At 40.3% G+C, this 18,064-nt stretch overlaps 1 protein-coding gene across 1 annotated transcript in view; it reads left to right on the top strand.

Moving 5' to 3' along the window:
* The window catches only part of CASS4 (Cas scaffold protein family member 4), a 54,811-nt gene that overhangs the window by 497 nt on the left and 36,250 nt on the right, over window positions 1–18,064 (top strand). The window lies entirely within an intron of this gene.

An 18,064-nucleotide genomic window follows, 5' to 3' on the forward strand; every position in this document is an offset into this window, starting at 1 on the left:
GCATGGTATGGATGTTTCTAAATGGATGACATAGATGCTTCTATTGACATAGAAGATTTTATTGTAGAGGTTGTCCTCAGAAGATAACTTAAATCTCACCATCCTACTGTATGTTGACTTGGATATTTTAGGAAAACAGTTGTCTTCATCAAGTCTTAAACTGGAGGTAAAGGTTTCCCTGTCCAGTCATGTCTGACAATAGGGCACGGTGCCCTTCTCGGTTTCTTAGGTGAGGGAGCCAGCATTGTTCAAAGACTTTATCTGTGGTCATGTGGCAGGTATGACTATATGCCAAAGGCAGACAGAACACTGTTATCTTCCCACCAAAGTGGTACCTATTTATCTACTCACATTTGCATGCTTTCAAACTGCTCGGTGGGCAGGAGCTGGGACAAGGAAAGGGAACTCACCCCATTGTGTGGCACCAGGATCTCAAACTCGGACTGTCAGTTGTCCAGCTGACAAGCTCAGCGTCTTTAGCCACTGAGCCATCGTTAGAAATGCACTCTCCAAAATCACATTTCATGATTCCAGTGTCCACTTGACCAAAGGATGCATGCATGATGAAACCAGAGTGTGGCAAAACACTTTGGGGCATACCCAGCAGAAGAATAGGACTTTTGAGGAGTTGGCAATTCTGGTCACACAAATGACCAGAATTGCCTTTTGCTAGAATCCAAAGGTTTCTATTGGATTAATTTCTAAAGCAGCTTTTTGTTTTGTTAGAACTTGGTGTTGGATCTCTTGTCTAACTATAGAACTCCTGTGTCCAGTTGGATTTCCTGAAACTGAGGCTAGATTTTTTGCATGATTTCTAACTGTGGTTTTATATTATGATGACTGGGGAAGACTAGGTGTTATTACATGGTATAAAAACTCAATCTGTCAACCAATCAATAGCTCAGTTAATGGTAATTTCCTAACAGCTTCTTTACATACCCAGTATCCCAGACAACAAATACAACAAGATGAACTAATTCTGCTTTATTGTAAAGCTATGTTAAAAGAATTTTGCAAGTCATGGACCTGTCCAATGGCAAAAAAATATTGGTAAAAGATAAAAAGGTGGTTAGAAGAGATGATAGCACAGCAAATAGATCTAAAACCAGAACTACTCTTATTAGGCATACTACCGGGGAAATACAATAAAATACTCACTTACTAATGTTACATGTAATAACAGCAGCTAGAACCTCTATGCACAAAATTGGAGAAATGAAAATATACCTATAAGTGAAAAGGTAATAAAGAAAATACTAGAATGTGCCGAATTGGACAGGTTAACGATGGAACTTAAGGATAAAGAAGATTCAGAGTATTATTCAATATAGGACTTATTGTACAAATGGTTAGATAACAGGTGCAGAGATTAGTAATTTAATAACGAAAGAAGATTAACAAAATAGAAATAGAAAGGTCAAGTGCTTATTTCGGGGTTCAAAAAAATATAAGACTGTCTTATTTTCAGAGAAACACGGTAAGAACATATATTGTAAGAAAGATTACTATTGGACTGTACATGACTATAGATTAAAATGTATAGAGAGATCACTATATAGAAGGTTATGGTATAATTATGAGAATAATGGTTATAACTATGACGTACAACATTACGCATTTAAAAGAGATTATAACATATGATTAAGAGAATACTGGTTATAACCAGGGTGTATAATACTATGTATACTTAAAAAGGACTGGATACAGCCAGTACATTGTCGTTGCAAAACTGGAAATGTGATGTATTATAAAGAAAAAAGGATAATAAAAATATTTTTTTTAAAAAAAAGAATTTTGCAAGTCTGAAAGCACAAATGTCCCACCTCCATTTTTAACTGCTTGATCCTTTAGGACGGATCCTTCCTTCCTAAGTTTCTTTCTCTGAAAGAGAACTGCAGGCTCTTCCCTCTCTTACCTGATTGTTTCCTAGACATCATCTCTTTCCCCTTTTCCCCAAGGTCAGTTGTATCTTCCATTACATAGCTTTCCACAAGTAAAGTCATTGGGGAACCCAGCAGGAAATTGGACTTTTCTCCCATTTTCCCGGGTTTTTTTGCCTGCTCATCGTCATTCTGTTTATTTGTTTAGGTAGGTAGGTAGATTTTGATTTATTTGTCACTACATGTCATGATCCTGACTAACAAACCCAAGCAAATCAGAACTCTGAGGTTGGGGTCTTCCTCTAAGAACTTCTTTATGGGGTCCATCATATCGGCACGATCAAATGGAAAACCAACTCTAAATGTTTCCTGCAGTTTCAGTATAATTAAAATAGGAAATAACTCCCTCCCCAAAAGTCACAGGTCACGTTGATCAATTAGGTCGATTTACGGGCTCTCCAGGCACTCGTCCCCGTCTCTATCCACCACCTGTAGAGATGACCTTGGTTCCAATGAGAAAGTTCTGTGTTTTGTCTAGCAACGTATTTCATCCTCCTTCCCCTCCCCCCTTTGTGTGGAATAGAAAAATGGCTTCTGCCAGGTTCAATACGAAGTTGACACTACAATTGTCTTTCAATGTATGATATATACTCTTAATTGATCATAAGACTGTCCAGCATTGGAGTAAAAAAATATGGTCAGCTTAAAATTTAATGTTCATTTTGGTCATAGCAGACTAAATATATCTTTCCACCGAAGTGGTACCTATTTATCTACTTGCATTTGCATGCTTTTGAACCGCTAGGTTGGCAGGAGCTGGAGTGAGGACAGGGGATCACCCTGTTGCGTGGCACTTGGATTTCAAATTTGGGCTTCTGGCTTTCCAGCTGACAAGCTCAGTGTCTTAACTGCTGAGCCACCATGCCACCCATATCAGACTACACCACTTTTTTTTCAAAGCATGATCTAACTAGTAACAGAGTTGTCCAGTACAGCGTACTGTAAAAATATCAGTAGCTCCTATTCGCGATGCCTATATATTATGTCCAGTATAAGAGACAGAACACCTCTTAGTAAGAATAAGGTGCTTATTTTATACCTCTTCTACTTTTGTGGCCTGTCAAATATTTTTCTGGTCAGCTGTTGTGGGAAAAGAATAGGAACAATGTCTTAGGTGCTTAAGACTGCAATCCTGTGACCTCTTACCTGACAGTAAGCCTTATTATAATATGTATCAAGTAAGCCATGATATGATATGATATACATGATTGATTAGTCAATTGAAGATATGAAACATAAAACATCAGCCATAGTGAAATACAATAAAATGACATAAAATCCAATGAAGTGGATAAAACAGCTGCAGAATAAAATAAAATAAAAGTAAGATAAAATAGTAATAGTAGAAATAGTTTGCCGTGATGACGAACCTATGGCACGCATGCCAGAGGTGGCACACAGCATCCTCTCTGATGGCACATGAGCCGTCGCCCCAGTTCAGCTCTGCTGTGCATGCGTGTATGCCTCCTGCTGGCCAGCTGCTTTCTGGGTCTCTGCTGTACATGCATGGGGGCATGCGTGCAGGGGGGCGGTGTGCATGCAGTGGCATGTATGCATGCATAGGGCACGTGCAGGGGGCGCGTGCATGTGTGTGCATGTGGTGCCCCATGCAGGTGTGCGCACACATGTGCAGGGCACATGCTCAGGGGCCACATGCGCATTGCATTTTGAGGGTTCGGGCCAGTGGTGGGTTGCCCCTGGTTCGCACCGGTTCTATAGAACTGGTAGTAAACCCGGCGGGAGGCTCTGCCCACCAACCCCAAAGTCACCAAAACGCTTCCGCGCATGCGCAGAAAAGTGCGCACGTGGCCCCGCTGCAAACCAGTAATAAAGGTAAGTAGAACCCATCCCTGGTTTGGGCGCATGCACATTTGCTCCCATGCGCTTTGGGTGCTTTGGGTGCTAGGTCTGGAAAAGGTTAGCCATCACTGGTATAAGGTAAAATATGGTAGAAGAAGAAAACTTTACTAATTAAGTCAACTGACTGTATTAAATACATAAAACTGACACAAAAATGCAGACAGTTAAAAAAAAAACTTCATAACACATTGTCACCCCTAGTCTATGGTTAACTCCAATCTGATCAAGGTATTCTGTCCTCTTTGAGATGGCCTTGGAAATACAAAAACACTTTGAAAAACAAAAACACTTTGCAATGAAGAGTGCAGTCTTATTGATGATGGGCAGGTTTGTTCCCTGCAATAAGTAAGACTATTTCTCCCAGAAACCTCCCAATATTTTTTTAGTTTTTAAATTAAGGGTCTAAATAAGTGGCCCTTTCTGCAAAGTACAATTTGCAAGTCGACAAGAATGTGTCCAGTGTCTTGAGTGGTTGGACCTCCACAGATGGGCAATCTTCCTCCAATTGGGATGCCATGAAACCTCCCTTGTCTTACTAGGGAGTTCAAATCTAGCTCTAGAAAAAGCTCTTCTGAGATGTTGAGGCATGTAAGTTGTTAAAATATTTTTTTCTAACAAGGAAGCTGATTTGTGATAAATAAACCTTATTAAATATGATGGATGGAGCAGTGTGGTGGATTAATGATGAAGACACTCGCCTCCCACCTGGAAGGTTGAGAGTTCAATCCTAGGTAGCGGCAGATGTTTCTCTATCAGGATGCAAAAAGAAAATATTTGATGTGAATTCCACATAGGCATCTGGAAGGGCACCCGGCCAGTAAATGCTCAGCTCCATTCAATCACCCCCACTCTACCTCAAATTAAAGGATTATAGGGTCGTAAAAAAAGAAAGAAAATATGACAGATCTTACAGCTGAACAATGACAGGTAGTTTTGGATTTATGACTGGTTACAACAGACCCCACAAAAGGTACTTTACTACCCATTTCTGAAGTTCCAATGGTTGCCCCCCACAGTCACATAACCACATTTTGGCTGCTCAGCCACTGGTCCACATTTACAGCCATTTGCATGTAAATCATATCACTGTGATTTACGCTTTTCCTGGAAACCAGTTCAGCGTATAGCAAACAATGGCTTTCCTTAACGATCATGAATTCATTTAACAACCATGGTGATTCACTTAACAACCACTGCAAAAAAGGTCATAAAATTGGATCAGCTGTGTGATGACCTTCTTTTACGACCATCACGACTTACAAGGGCAGGATCCGTTATGGTTGTAAGTCAAGGACTTTCTGTATGCACACCACCAAGCTGTACAACCTTAACCTAAACCTTACCTGGGTTTAGTTCTTCATGCCTATTAAGTCTTAAGTCTTTTTACTCAAATCACCTGATCTGGTTGGGTCTTTTAGTTAACTGTGGGATTCTAAATTGGACTTTTAATGCTATTTTGTGATATTGTTTTTATTGTCATTTTATACTTGTGAGCCACCCCGAGTCCTTCGGGAGAAGGGCGGCATATAAATTTTAATAAAAATAAAAATAAATAAATAAATAAGTCACTAAACTGCAAAACCTATATTTGTTTGCATATCAGACACAATAGGATTTTCTTTATTTCCATTCAACAGTAGTTCGTGCCACAACTACCCTTGAAGACTGTAAAATGCAAATTTTTTCTTTATTTCCTATTTTCTTTTTGGAATCAACCATAGAAAATATATGCAACAACTGTGTAAAACTTTCAATAGGCTACGTGCTTTTACAATGTTTCCTCTTTTGTCCCCTTTTTCCACTGTGAGAGCTCAGTATGGTTTCCTCATTTGAAGCACCAGGAACGTAGCTTATTCAACACTGGCCTGAACGTTCTCTTCCGGCCCTGGGTTTCTATCTGTTCTTATTTGTGATTTCCCAGAAAGCTGGTTATGTTGGCACTCCAATTTTTTTTTTTTTTAGATTTTTTTTTTAACCCTGCCTTCATTATTTTCAAGGCAATTAACATACCTCATAGTCCTTCCTCCTCCTGGTTTCCCCACAACAACAACCCTGTGAGGTAAGTTGGGCTAAGAGAGAGAGAGAGAGACCAAAGTCACCCAAGTGGGATTTCATGGCTAAGGCAGGACTAGAACTCACTGTCTCCTAGCCTAGTGTCTTAACCACTAGACCAGGGGTGTCAAACTCAATTTCACTGAGGGTCGCATCAGGGTTGTGTTTTTTACCTTGGGGGGGCCAGCGTGGGCGGGGCCAGCTGGACGTTACTTGTGTCAGGGGCGCCTGTGGAGGCCCAAGCATTCTGCCAGCAAAAATGGGCTCCCAAGCTCCGTTTTCGGCTACGGCGGCCTCCTGCAACCCTCTGCCAGCAAAAACGGGCTCCTGAGCTCTGTTTTCAGCTGCGATGGCCTCCTGCAACCCTCTGCCAGTGAAAACGGAGCTCGGGAGACTGCACGCAGTCCTCCTGAACTCCGTTTTCACTGCCAGAGGGACCACGGGCTAGTCCTTTGCTGTTTCCAGGGCGGTCCCGTAGGCCAGATCTAAGTACCCCGCGGGTCGGATCTGGCCCCAGGGCCTTGAGTTTGACACCCCTGCACTAGACCAAACTGAAAGACGAAGCTACTTATGTTATTTTGAGCTGCAACTCTTACTCTTACTTCTGCTGCATTTTTACTTTGGTAGTCCAAGATGGTAACACATGGACATTTTACTTGTTCTCGTCATCACAATAGCCCTCTAGACTAGATTTGTAAAACACAAAATACAGAATCACATTTCTTGACTTTATTGAAAAGCATTAAATATTGCAGACATTTTAATCCCAGCTGAGATCTTGCTCTTTCTTGGAAAAAGTGTGGGGGGCGGTGTTCTTTTGTAGTGGGAATCAGGTTCTTTGAAAATGTGAATATGGGGGAGGGAATGGCTCTACACAAGGGCGGGAAAGTGCACACATGCATGCAGCTCCATTTGTGCAAACAGTGGGCACACACCCGCTGCTCGCACATGTGAGGACATGTATGTATATGCACATGCTTGCTCACCACTTCTGCAGCGTGGTTTTGAATGACTCGTGAACCATGGCTCTGGGGTTCGCGACCAGTGGTGGGTCACCCCTGGTTCGGACCGGTTCACAAGAAACAATAGTAAAACTGTCAGGAGGCTCTGCCCACTGACCCGGACGTCGTCAGGAAGCTTCTGCGCATGCGGTCCCGTTGCGAACCGGTAGTAAAGGTAAGTAGAACCCACCCCTGTTCGGGAACCCTGTTCTAAAGAAATCAAGAGGGTACAAATGTGATCTATAAATATTGTGCTGTCAACCATTCCCTGTTCTGGAACCATTTTGTTCCTGGAATGGGAAACTTTCACCTGTAAACCTAACCTGGTCCAAAGAGTCAAGGGATCCAGCATGAAAGGCTTCAGCAACATTTTTTCTACTGTTCCTAAAGTCTTTTATTGTCCATGGGCAAGAATGCTAGTCAGAACATCTCCACTTTGTTCACACTCTTGCCTTTCTTCCAGAGGAAAGAAGGATATGGCAAGGGCCTATTCCCACTGAAAATAGATTCCTGCTAATTTGGTCCTCATGCATGTTTCTAGATGGAAAGATGCACAACTGGCAAAATGCCAGAAACCATAAGAAAGGATGGTTCTTCATTGTTTTGTGCCGGAGGAGACAGATTCGAGATGGGGCAATGCATCCATTGTGGATCTTCTTAACCTCTTGGTGGCCTTCCATTCCATCAATCATGGTATCTGTCAGTGTATAAGAATCTATGAACTGGAATAGCCATAGCAACAAGTCAGCCAATGGGAACTGTTTGGTGACTGAGACACAGGATTTGTTGTGTGAGCCATGAGAGATGGCTTGGAGCCTGGGTGTGGCTTAGCTTAACTGTTCTGTGCTGTGAGAGTTCATTTGTCTTTACTTGAGAGTACTTGCTTCTTCTTCTTCTTCTCTCTAACAAGAGTTGCATGGGTATTGTATACATGCATCATGTTTTATATTTTTGTATATAAAGAAGTTTCTTCTATATAATGAGTGCAGGCCGGATTGCTACAAACGGTGACAGTATCTTTGTGGACTGAGTGAGTCCAGAAAGTGGACTCATGAGTTTGCGAGAGGAAGACATAGTGTTAGTTCTGGTAGTTCTCTTCCTTCTTCTAGACCAGGGGTGTCAAACTCAAGGCCCACAGGCTGGATATGGCCTGCAGGGTGCTTAGATCTGCCCCAAGGGCCTGCCCTGGAAATAGTGAAGGACTGGCCTGTGGTGCCTCTGCCAGCAAAAATGGAGGCACACACGCCCCCCAAGCTCCATTTTTGCTGGCAGAGGGCTGCAGGAGGCTGTCATGGCTGAAAATGGGGCCCAGGGGAGCTGTGTGCATCCCCGTGAGCTCCGTTTTTGCTGGCAGAGGGCTGCAGGAATGATGTCAAGCTGCAGGAGTGATGACACGAGTGATGTCGAGCTGGCCATGCCCACGCTGGCCCCCGAAGGTCAAACACAACTCTGATGCGGCCCTCAATGAAATTGAGTTTGACACCCCTGCTCTAGACCAGTTCCAGTCAGTTTTGGTGGGGGAAGCTCTCCAATCATAGACCCCTTCTTCTCTTAGCTTCTTTTTAACATCTACATGAAGCTGCTGAGGTAGGGTATGCTGATGATATTCAATTATATCTCTCTGGCTCTTGTGATCAAGGGAGGCTGTCATGGTTCTGTCCAATGTCTGGAAGCTGTGGAGGACTAGACGGGGAAGACTAGGCCATGGCTCAACTCTACCAAGACCAAATGATTGCAGGTTTTGGGTCCCCTACGTCAAGAAACCAAAGAGGTTATATGCCAACAAGAGTCACACTATTCTAGTTAGGGAGCCGTACATGTTTTAAAATGTAAAATCAGTATCAAGAAAATATTACGTCAATTAATAAAAGAGAAAGAGGTGTGGTTTTGGAATTTTCCCGAATAGCAGGAGAAGGGACCCCCAAATGTACACCTTTGAAGGTTCATTCCGTAGCTTCAAAGAAGCAGTGCAAGATCAGAAAATGCGAAGAGACCTGGCCCATAAAATCACCAAGAGTCGGACACGACTGAATGGATATCATCATCAATAATCATCGTCCATAGCATGGAACCTTTTTCCCTTGCTCAGATAGTCCCGTTTTTGAAAGTGGGTGATATCTTGAAAGGACTTTCCAGATCTAGGAAAGTGCCTCCAACCCACACTATGTGACTGAGGTTCTTTCTTTCTTTCTTTCTTTCGTTTTTTTTAAAAGTGATTTACATTGCAGATGCCAGTCCAGGACAGATGGCCCATTTGAATAGGCAGGCCTCAGTGAAAGTATTTTTTTTTTTTTAATGGCTCTGTCATGGCTTTGTTCCTTTTGATATATATTCTCTCTCCGCCCCTCCTCCCCGCCCTGTTTCAAGATGTTCTTATTCAGCCTCTACTTGGAATTTGAAAGGGAACTCCTGAGGCAGCAGTGCTGAAAAAAAAGAGAAGTAAAAACACCCCTCAGAAAACCAGAAAACTGGCAACTTTGGCTGCAGTGTTAGAAAGGCTGCTCTGAAGTACGTCTCGAAGACCGTATTCCTTAGCCACGTTCAGCTTTTCTGCATGGCTTTTAGAATCCCCCATTTATGGATCCTTAGAGTGGGAGCCTCGTACATTGGAGACACCAAGCACCTCCTGGGGAGACCTTCATCTGCATGAAAGAAATCTGCAAGCCAGTTGCAATCCTGGGGGAGAATTTCAGTGGGTGATGTGATTTGGACACACCGTACACACACACCCCTCAATCCGTCCTCCCTCCGCCCACCCCAAGGAAGGCTGTTCATTTCACTCAGGAAAATAAATAAATAAATGACTTATCGGTGCTGCAAAAGGAGGGCAGAATTAGACAGCTGAGGCTCACCACTAGACTTTTAAACGGTGTGACTGGCTGCAGAAATGAAAAGCCGGTTTGCGTATGGACTTTGAAGTGATGGGAGACAGCGGTGCCAAGTGATCCAAGCAAGATGAGAGTCAACGTGAGTATTGGGCATTTCTTGCAGCTCTGGCTGTGTTTTATTAAAATACATTTATTTTATCTATTCATTAGAGACAATCAGTAGGTTTACGGTACATTTGCGTTTGGGTGTACACGCATTTATTTTGATATAAAGAGTGTAAGAAAATTCTTTTAGGTTGCAGGGTTTTTTTTTAAAAAAAAATTCTTTAACGTTTTTCCTTATGGCACTTTATATTTTCCACCTTTTGCTTTGCTTGATTGAATTGTTAAGCCTGCCCGAAAATATTCACTGACAGTCATATAAGTGTAATCAACTGCCTCAAAATTTATACAATTCTTCCACGTGTAATTTACCTGGAGGTCTGATCTGTTGGATGGGTTTACATCTAAGTAAGCAGTATAGGGGAAAGGGGGCTCTCATTTGTAGGAACTGCAGTTGTCTTAACTGCATGCTCTTATTAGCAGATGTGAATATTGTTGAAGTATAAATGTTTTCCATTGTTCTCTACCTTTCCTCTGGAAGTCAGCGTAAAGGCAACAAGCTTATATATCAGGAAGTGGGGCAGGAGAACTTTGCTATCTCGTTTTGTTTTCCCTCTTGTAAAAATAAAATAAATAGATTCTATGCAGAATGCACCAATCCCAGCTGTCATTTTTAATTGGTGAAGTACAGCTACATAACAGGGATAAATGATACCACTGTGATTATGCCATCAGTAAAGAAATACCTAACAGCAGTTGAAGTGAACTGAAAGTGAAGGGGGGGGGGAGATTCTGTATAATATTGCATTACTATAAAACTAGCTTGTTTCTGATACCATATTATTAAATCAGATGATACAGAAACATTGCTTCATCGTATCATTTTCACAATATAAAAGCATTTCAAAAATTGATAGGAACACCTCTCTTCAATCTACTTGTTAAATTCAGGAATAATTTTCCCACCCAATCTTCATAAAGTAATTTTTACTGACTCTCATGCTTGGAAGGGACAAGAGTTCTTCATCAACTTTCACACCCATTATTTCGGGAGATAAATAATCATATTTACATTTCTCATTACAACTGTATCTTTTTCCTCTTTTTAAATCACATTGGCTTCCAATGGTTAACCATTGGAAGCCAAAAAAAAAGAGCCATTGGAAAGTATGACTAAATCCATACTCCGAGACTCCTCAAATGTTTTGCAATATACCAATATAGGAAATCTGATTTCCAACTCTTTAAATGCAATCTTTGATGCATCCAATAAATGCAGAAGATTTTTTTGTTGAATTAACTTTATCTCTAAATCATAAGATGTATATTTTACATTCCTTAAAATTTAAATTGGTTGCTTTTTTTTCCAAAATTGGATATTCCAGTACCTTACTTCACATTTTGTATGACCAATATTAACCTTCATCCTGTTTTGTTTTGCTTTTTTTTTAAAAAAAAAAGGTGTAAAATTGCAGTGTTCATTTTACTTCAGACATAACATCTCTTAAATTTGGGGTGTGTCTCTGAAACTTGCCAAAGGATCCAAGATATATTTTTTTGATCAGTACATACTTTCATTGTATATATTGTTCAGCAGATGATTCATATTCAGAACACATGCTCTCAAAAGCCTTAAACTGGGCATTATAAATCAGTTAATTCAAGGTATAACTGGTTTCGCTGACCCACAACTTCCAATAAACATTTTCTCCACTATCTCCAAATTGGTGTTAATTTGCAACTACAATTTCTCATTCAAGCTCGTTCAGAATTTATCTACCGGCCTATTAAGGTGCAAATATATCTAGCAGCTTTCAAGACTGAGAAAGGCAACCCTTATAAATTCACCCTAAGAGTTGCCAAGATTTTAAAAGAGGTCAGTAAATAATCCCAAAGAGTAAATTTGGTAAATAATCCTATACTCACCAAGATTCTCATTCCAGAAAAAAATATGGATGCTAAAACTCCAGTCATAAAGTTGAAAATCTGATAGGTTAAAGCCACAGTTTGGCAAAGACTGTCAAGGGACCTTGATTTGCCACAAACATTTTCTCAGCAATTTGCTTGCATAAAATATCTAATAACACCAGAATTCATATTAAAAGACACATCCGTTCTAGAGGCCATTATTCATTTGATTTATATTGCCTCCACAACACTCAAAGGTAATTTTAGCCACAGATATATATATATCCTCTGTGATGTTATTTATGCACGTAGGCATATTTAATTCAACAAACAGTGATATATTCCTAGGCAAATATAGTCTCGTGTGTTTTTATACAATTCAAACAAATCTGCAGCCTTTCCCATAAGGAACAAAGAGTCCCTGATCGGATATGCATGGTCACTAATTGATTCTATGGCATGAATCTGAATTCCAGTATTAAAAGAGAATTTTCTTTTGTTTCAAAGCTTTACATTCAATTTACCGTAATACTCTTCTTTTTCGTGACATTAGAGGAGATTAGATGGGGCAGAATACTCTTCAGTCAATTTTTTTTTATAAAGCCCAACATGTCTTTCAAAGTAAGAGCTTAATGGCAAGAACAAGTTGCATTTCAGCAAACTATCTAGTTAGCATCGCTATTCTAATACTAACCCACTTAGTTTTCTCAAGTTAGCCCATTTAATTCAATTCTTTTGGCAAAAAGATGCATTCAATCACTTTAACCGTAATCTATGGTAGTAAACATTGTATTAATTACAGTAGCATGGAGACCTATCTCTAATCTTTTTTTGCTGAATGAATATTTCAAATATTATTTCAGAAAAAAAAATATGGAAGTTAAATTCTCGTTCTGAATTGGTCAACTAGGAAAAATCTTAGCTCTGTTGGAACGTGGCTGAATCCATATGTTTAAGTCTCAGATCCACATTATTTATGGTAGTGGTTGTTTTGAAATTTAGACATTAGAAAAAATACTTTTATTACTTTTACTGCTTTTTAAAAGATTACATGAGAAGTTGTGGAGCTAAATGTGTAAGAAAGGAAGTTACAAAATACAGCAAGCATCTTTAAGCATTAATCAGAATGACAGAGTTGGAAGAGACCTTGGAGATCTTTTAGTCCAACCCCATGCTCAAGCCATTTGTCTGAAATGGTTGTTCAATCTCTTCTTAAAAACCTCCAGTGCTGGAGCATCCACAACTTCTGGAGGCAAGTTGTTCCATTGATTAAGTATTCTAATTATCAGTTAGTTCTAGGTTGCTTCTCTCCTTGATGTGTTTCCACCCATTGCTTCTTGTCCTGCCTTCAGGTGCTTTGGAGAAGAGCTTGACTCCCTCTTCTTTGTGGCAGCCCCTGAGATATTGGAACACGGCTATCATGTCACTCCTAATCCTTTCAGGAAACTCAGGCCATAATAAGCATTTAAGATATTGTTTTTATTTGGTGTCATTCGATTTAGGGTCTTTCCTTCACAGTGAGTTGTACTGTTATTCACCCATTCTTAATCAGCAGAAATTATTTTGGTATGAAATTTGCTGTTTCCATTGCCAATGTCCCTCCAATTCTGTTTCTCCTGTTTCAAGTCAACACAGTCATTGGAGCAGGTAGTAATGGAGGACATAATCTAACAAATTCTATCAGGGTTTGTCAAACTTTCTGCAATCATAACCATTAAATAAACATTTGGAATATTAGAAGACTTTCAGATTAAACAAAAACCCCTCTCTACATTCTTAACATCATCCTAGTTCACACTTACAGTTGAATTTTTGTATGCTTTCCCACCCTCTCCTTTTTAAAAAGGTCCTTTTAAACTAAAAGGACACCTGTTTAAACTAATACCTTGTGTTGTGTTGTGGGTTTGTTAGGGTTAGGTAAAGGTAAAGGTTCCCCTTGCACATATGTGCTAATCAATCCCAACTCTAGGGGGCAGTGCTCATCTCCGTTTCAAAGCCAAAGAGCCAGCGCTGTCCGAAGACGTTTCTGTGATCATGTGGCCAACATAACTAAATGCCAAAGGCGCATGGAACGCTGTTACCTTCCCACCAAAGGTGGTCCCTATTTTTCTACTTGCATTTTTTACGTGCTTTCGAACTGCTAGGTTGGCAGAAGCTGGGACAAGTAACAGGAGCTCACCCCATTACGCAGGACTTTCGATCGACAAGCTCAGCGTCTTGAATTATTTCATATGCCATGTGCTGTAATAAGAACGCTTTCTGATTAAGAATGCTCTTGAGAAAAAAAAAAACTTTCTGAGCACCCAAGGGCTCAAGTCGGCAGATCTTTAGTTCCAATAAATCTCTTTTTTTCAAACATTCATCAATGCTTTTCTTATTTGGGTTACTTCTTGGGTTACTTGTGCAAGATCACCATACCATCTAGCCCAGCCCTCAAGACTTCTTCACCATTCATGGTTTTCTGAACTGTAGTCTTCCTGAATCCCTTCTATATTTCAGTGAAGAATTTTCTGCCCCTGAGCAGGGGTGAAATCTAAAATTTGTTACTAGCGATTCTGTGGGCATGGCTTGGTGGTGGTGGGGGTAATGTGACTGGGTGGGCATGGCCAACTTCTTTTTTTTTTTACTTTTAAAAGCATTTTTTTCTACATTTTCGGCCGAAGAGGTTGCAGAAAAAATGCTTTTTTTTTTTTTTTTTAATTTGATTTATATGCCGCCCTTCTCCGAAGACTCAGGGCGGCTTACAATGTGCTCAGCAATAGCCTTCATCCTTTTGTATATTTATACAAAGTCAACTTATTGCCCCCACAAACTGGGTCCTCATTTCACCTACCTTAGAAAGGATGGAAGGCTGAGTCAACCTTGAGCCTTGGCGAGATTCGAACCCTGCAGTAATTGCAGGCAGCTGGTCTTAAGCAGCTTAATAACAGGGTGCCTTAAACCCTTGTACTACCAAGGCTCAACTCAGCTGAGATCGTCAGAGGCTTTTAAAAGCATTTTTTTCCCCTACAACCTCTTCGGCTGAAGAGGTCATAGAAAAAATGCTTTTAAAAGCCTCTGACGATCCCAGCTGAGCCACGTGATCATCAGAGGCTTTTTTTTTTAACTTTTAAAAGCATTTTTTCCGCCGAAGAGGTTGTTGAAAAAATGCTTTTAAAAGTAAAAAAAACAGCCTCTGATGATTGCGCAGCTCAGCTGGGCATGGGGGAGGGCGCAGGGATTTTTGCTACCGGTTCTCCGAACCATCCGCCACCATTGCTACTGGATCAGGCGATCCAATCCGAACCGGGAGCATTTTACCCCTGCTCCTGAGCCATTCTCCTGAAGAATAGTAATAGCACTTATATACAGCTTCACAGTGCTTTACAGCCCTCTCTAAGCAGTTTATACAGAGTCAGTATATTGCCCCACAACAATCTGGGTCCTCATTTTACTGATCCCGGTAGGATGGAAGGTTGAATCAACCTTGAGCTGCTCAGGATCAAAGGCATCAAACTCCTGGCAATGTGAGCAGAGTTAGCCTGCAATGCTACATTCTAACCACTACGTCACCATGGCTCTGACAGAAGCTGGCAATTAGGGACACACACACACACACACACACACACACACACACACACACACCAGAGGTGGTATTCAGCTGGTTCAGACCGGTTCTGTGGGTCACCCCTGCCCCCTCCCCCCCTCCTCCCTCAGTATAATGTCATCCTATTTAGTCATGTTTTTGCATGGTGTATGCGTGAAAGGCGTACGTGTGCATGAAGCAAGCGTGCACATGCGCAGGGGATTGGTGGTAAGAATCTGTGAAACTCATCGCTGGCGTGCACACACACACACACACACACACACACACACACACACACACAGGCTGAAGTAAGAATCATCAGCTGGTGGTTGGTACACATAGGGTACCACAGTATGCAAACTCCAACCAGCTGACTGATGGTGGGTACAGGCATTGCAGCTGCCAAGCAGACTTTGTGTCTGGTTATGAATGTGGGGATGGTACAATGACCAGCACAGCTAAAGAAGATGTAAGTTTATTTTACTTACGGATTGGATATGAGAAGAAGGAAATATCATGTGATATTATCACAGATAAAAGTTATTGCTAATGAAGGATTTCTGTGGAAAGGCATTTAAGTGATGATCTGTTTTTTCCATCCATCTCTCCTGGCCTTCTTTGCCTTTTCTTTGACTCATAAAACTGAAGAGCCACTTGCTAATCTGACTTTAACTGAGAATGGTTCAATCAAATTGTTACTATTCGGGATTTTTTTTTTCTAGCTGATTCACCCAGAGAACATAGTTTGACCTCAACAAGCACTGAAGATGTGTTTACATGCTCACAGATGATAAGCTATGCTAGTATTATTTCTACCAGTTTTAGAAGGATAGCGGCATGAATAACAGAGCCTAAATGTTTTTGTGGATTACAGTCCCTCCCTCTCTCCCTCCCTCCCTTCTTCCTTCCTTCCTTTTTTTCTTTTTCCTTCCCTCTTCATTTTCCTTTTTTCTTCCTTCCCCTTTCCTTATTTTTCCTTCCTTGCTCCCTTCCCATCTTTTCTTCTTTTTCTTTCCCTTTCCTCTTTCCCTTTCTCCTTTCCTGTCCCTTCTTGCATGTTCTGAACTGAAGAAGCTTTTTGGATGAGAAGCGAAACATTTTCAAGGAAAAAAAAAACACACACAGAGAGAGAAAGTTCAGTTGCCTTTTGAAAAGCACCTTTGAGACAACCATGATCTGGATGATTGAGAATCTCCATAGACAGAAACATGGTTTGTAAACTGCAGGAATTATCATCAGACCACATGCTAAGAAGTCAAGCCCAAAGAGACTTTATTTTGATTTTTGCAAGATATATGAAACTCAACACAGATACAGTAAGCATATCTTTATCCAGATGATTGAAATAAATGGGAGATGCTAGAAATCAGTCATGACATATTAAAAATCATGTAAAGGGATGCATGTTATGATTGCTCTGAATTCAGAAATGGTCTCTGTAACGATCTGAAGGACATACCATATTTATTGGTCAGATAAATTATGGAATCATCAGGAATTGTTTTCTTTACTCTTTGAGCTCCATTTTTGTTAGTGTATGTTTCAAAATCTACTCTTCATGTTCCCTAATCCTATTTTCTCCTTATAGAACAGTTTTTTCAACTGATGTAAAATTATCTATGATCTAAATTAATTTCTCGCCGATGGTCATTTCTCTCCAATGACTGTAGCAGCTTCATCCAGTAATTCTTGAGGTGACAGAAAAATCCATTTTCGTTATGGCTGGATGATTCTCTAAAGCATTATATGATACGTTATTAGTAGGAATCTTGCTTTAATGTACCTGTTGTACTAACTTTGTTACTGGAACTGCTCGAAGATGCTACTATGACTGGTTTTTCTGACATGCTTTTGGTTCATTCTGAAGCTTCTCACTCTGAAAAGATACCACTTGGGACCCAGATTTTGGATGTATTCTGTAAATTAACACATTTGAAGTACCTTGGTTGGCAAACTTTTACCCTGTAATGCACTGTTTAAGGTTGGTCAAGAAGCAATGGGTGGAAACTAATCAAGGAGAGAAGCAACTTAGAACTAAGGAGAAATTTCCTGACAGTTAGAACAATTAATGAGTGGAACAACTTGCCTGCAGAAGTTGTGAATGCTCCAACACTGGAAGTTTTTAAGAAGAGGTTGGATAACCATTTGTCTGAAGTAGTGTAGGCTTTACTGCCTAAGCAGGGGGTTGGACTAGAAGACCTCCAAGATCCCTTCCAACTCTGTTATTCTATTCTATTCTAAGTTCACTAATTGGCTTTCCTTGAGCATTGAACCTAAACTACTCAAAATGCTTTGAAAAACTCAAATTTCAAACATTTGGAATTAGGTGTAATAATTTTAGCCAAAGGATTTATACGCATGAAATTTTGTTCCAATTCTCCCCTATTTCTGATTTTATATTATTTATAGTAGATAAAAATCAATAACAGGCAAAATAAGTTCACAATTTCCTGCATGATTTTGAAATTTATTGTACTTACTAATAGAAGACATTAATAACTAAATATTTTATAAGAACAGTTCATTATATTAAATACACCTGTACAGTTACGGTATTCTATCTGTGTTCAGTTGTATTTTATATACTCTGAAACATTTAAAAAGCCATTTGATTGGCCCTTTAAATAACTAAAAGTTGATGAACTTAAAGGCCCATCTTATAATTTAGCAAAATCAATTTCCAATTTTTTTTGGTGGGGGGGGAGGAGGAACTAAGTAAGGAATCTATCAACAGACACCGTATATCAAAGGTGGGTTTCAGCAGGTTCTGACCAGTTCTGGAGAACCGGTAGCGGAAATTTTGAGTAG

This window comes from Pituophis catenifer, unplaced genomic scaffold (genome assembly GCF_029215685.1).
Source record: "Pituophis catenifer annectens isolate HBS135680 unplaced genomic scaffold, rPitCat1.0.hap2 SCAF_3, whole genome shotgun sequence".
Lineage (NCBI taxonomy): Eukaryota > Metazoa > Chordata > Lepidosauria > Squamata > Colubridae > Pituophis > Pituophis catenifer.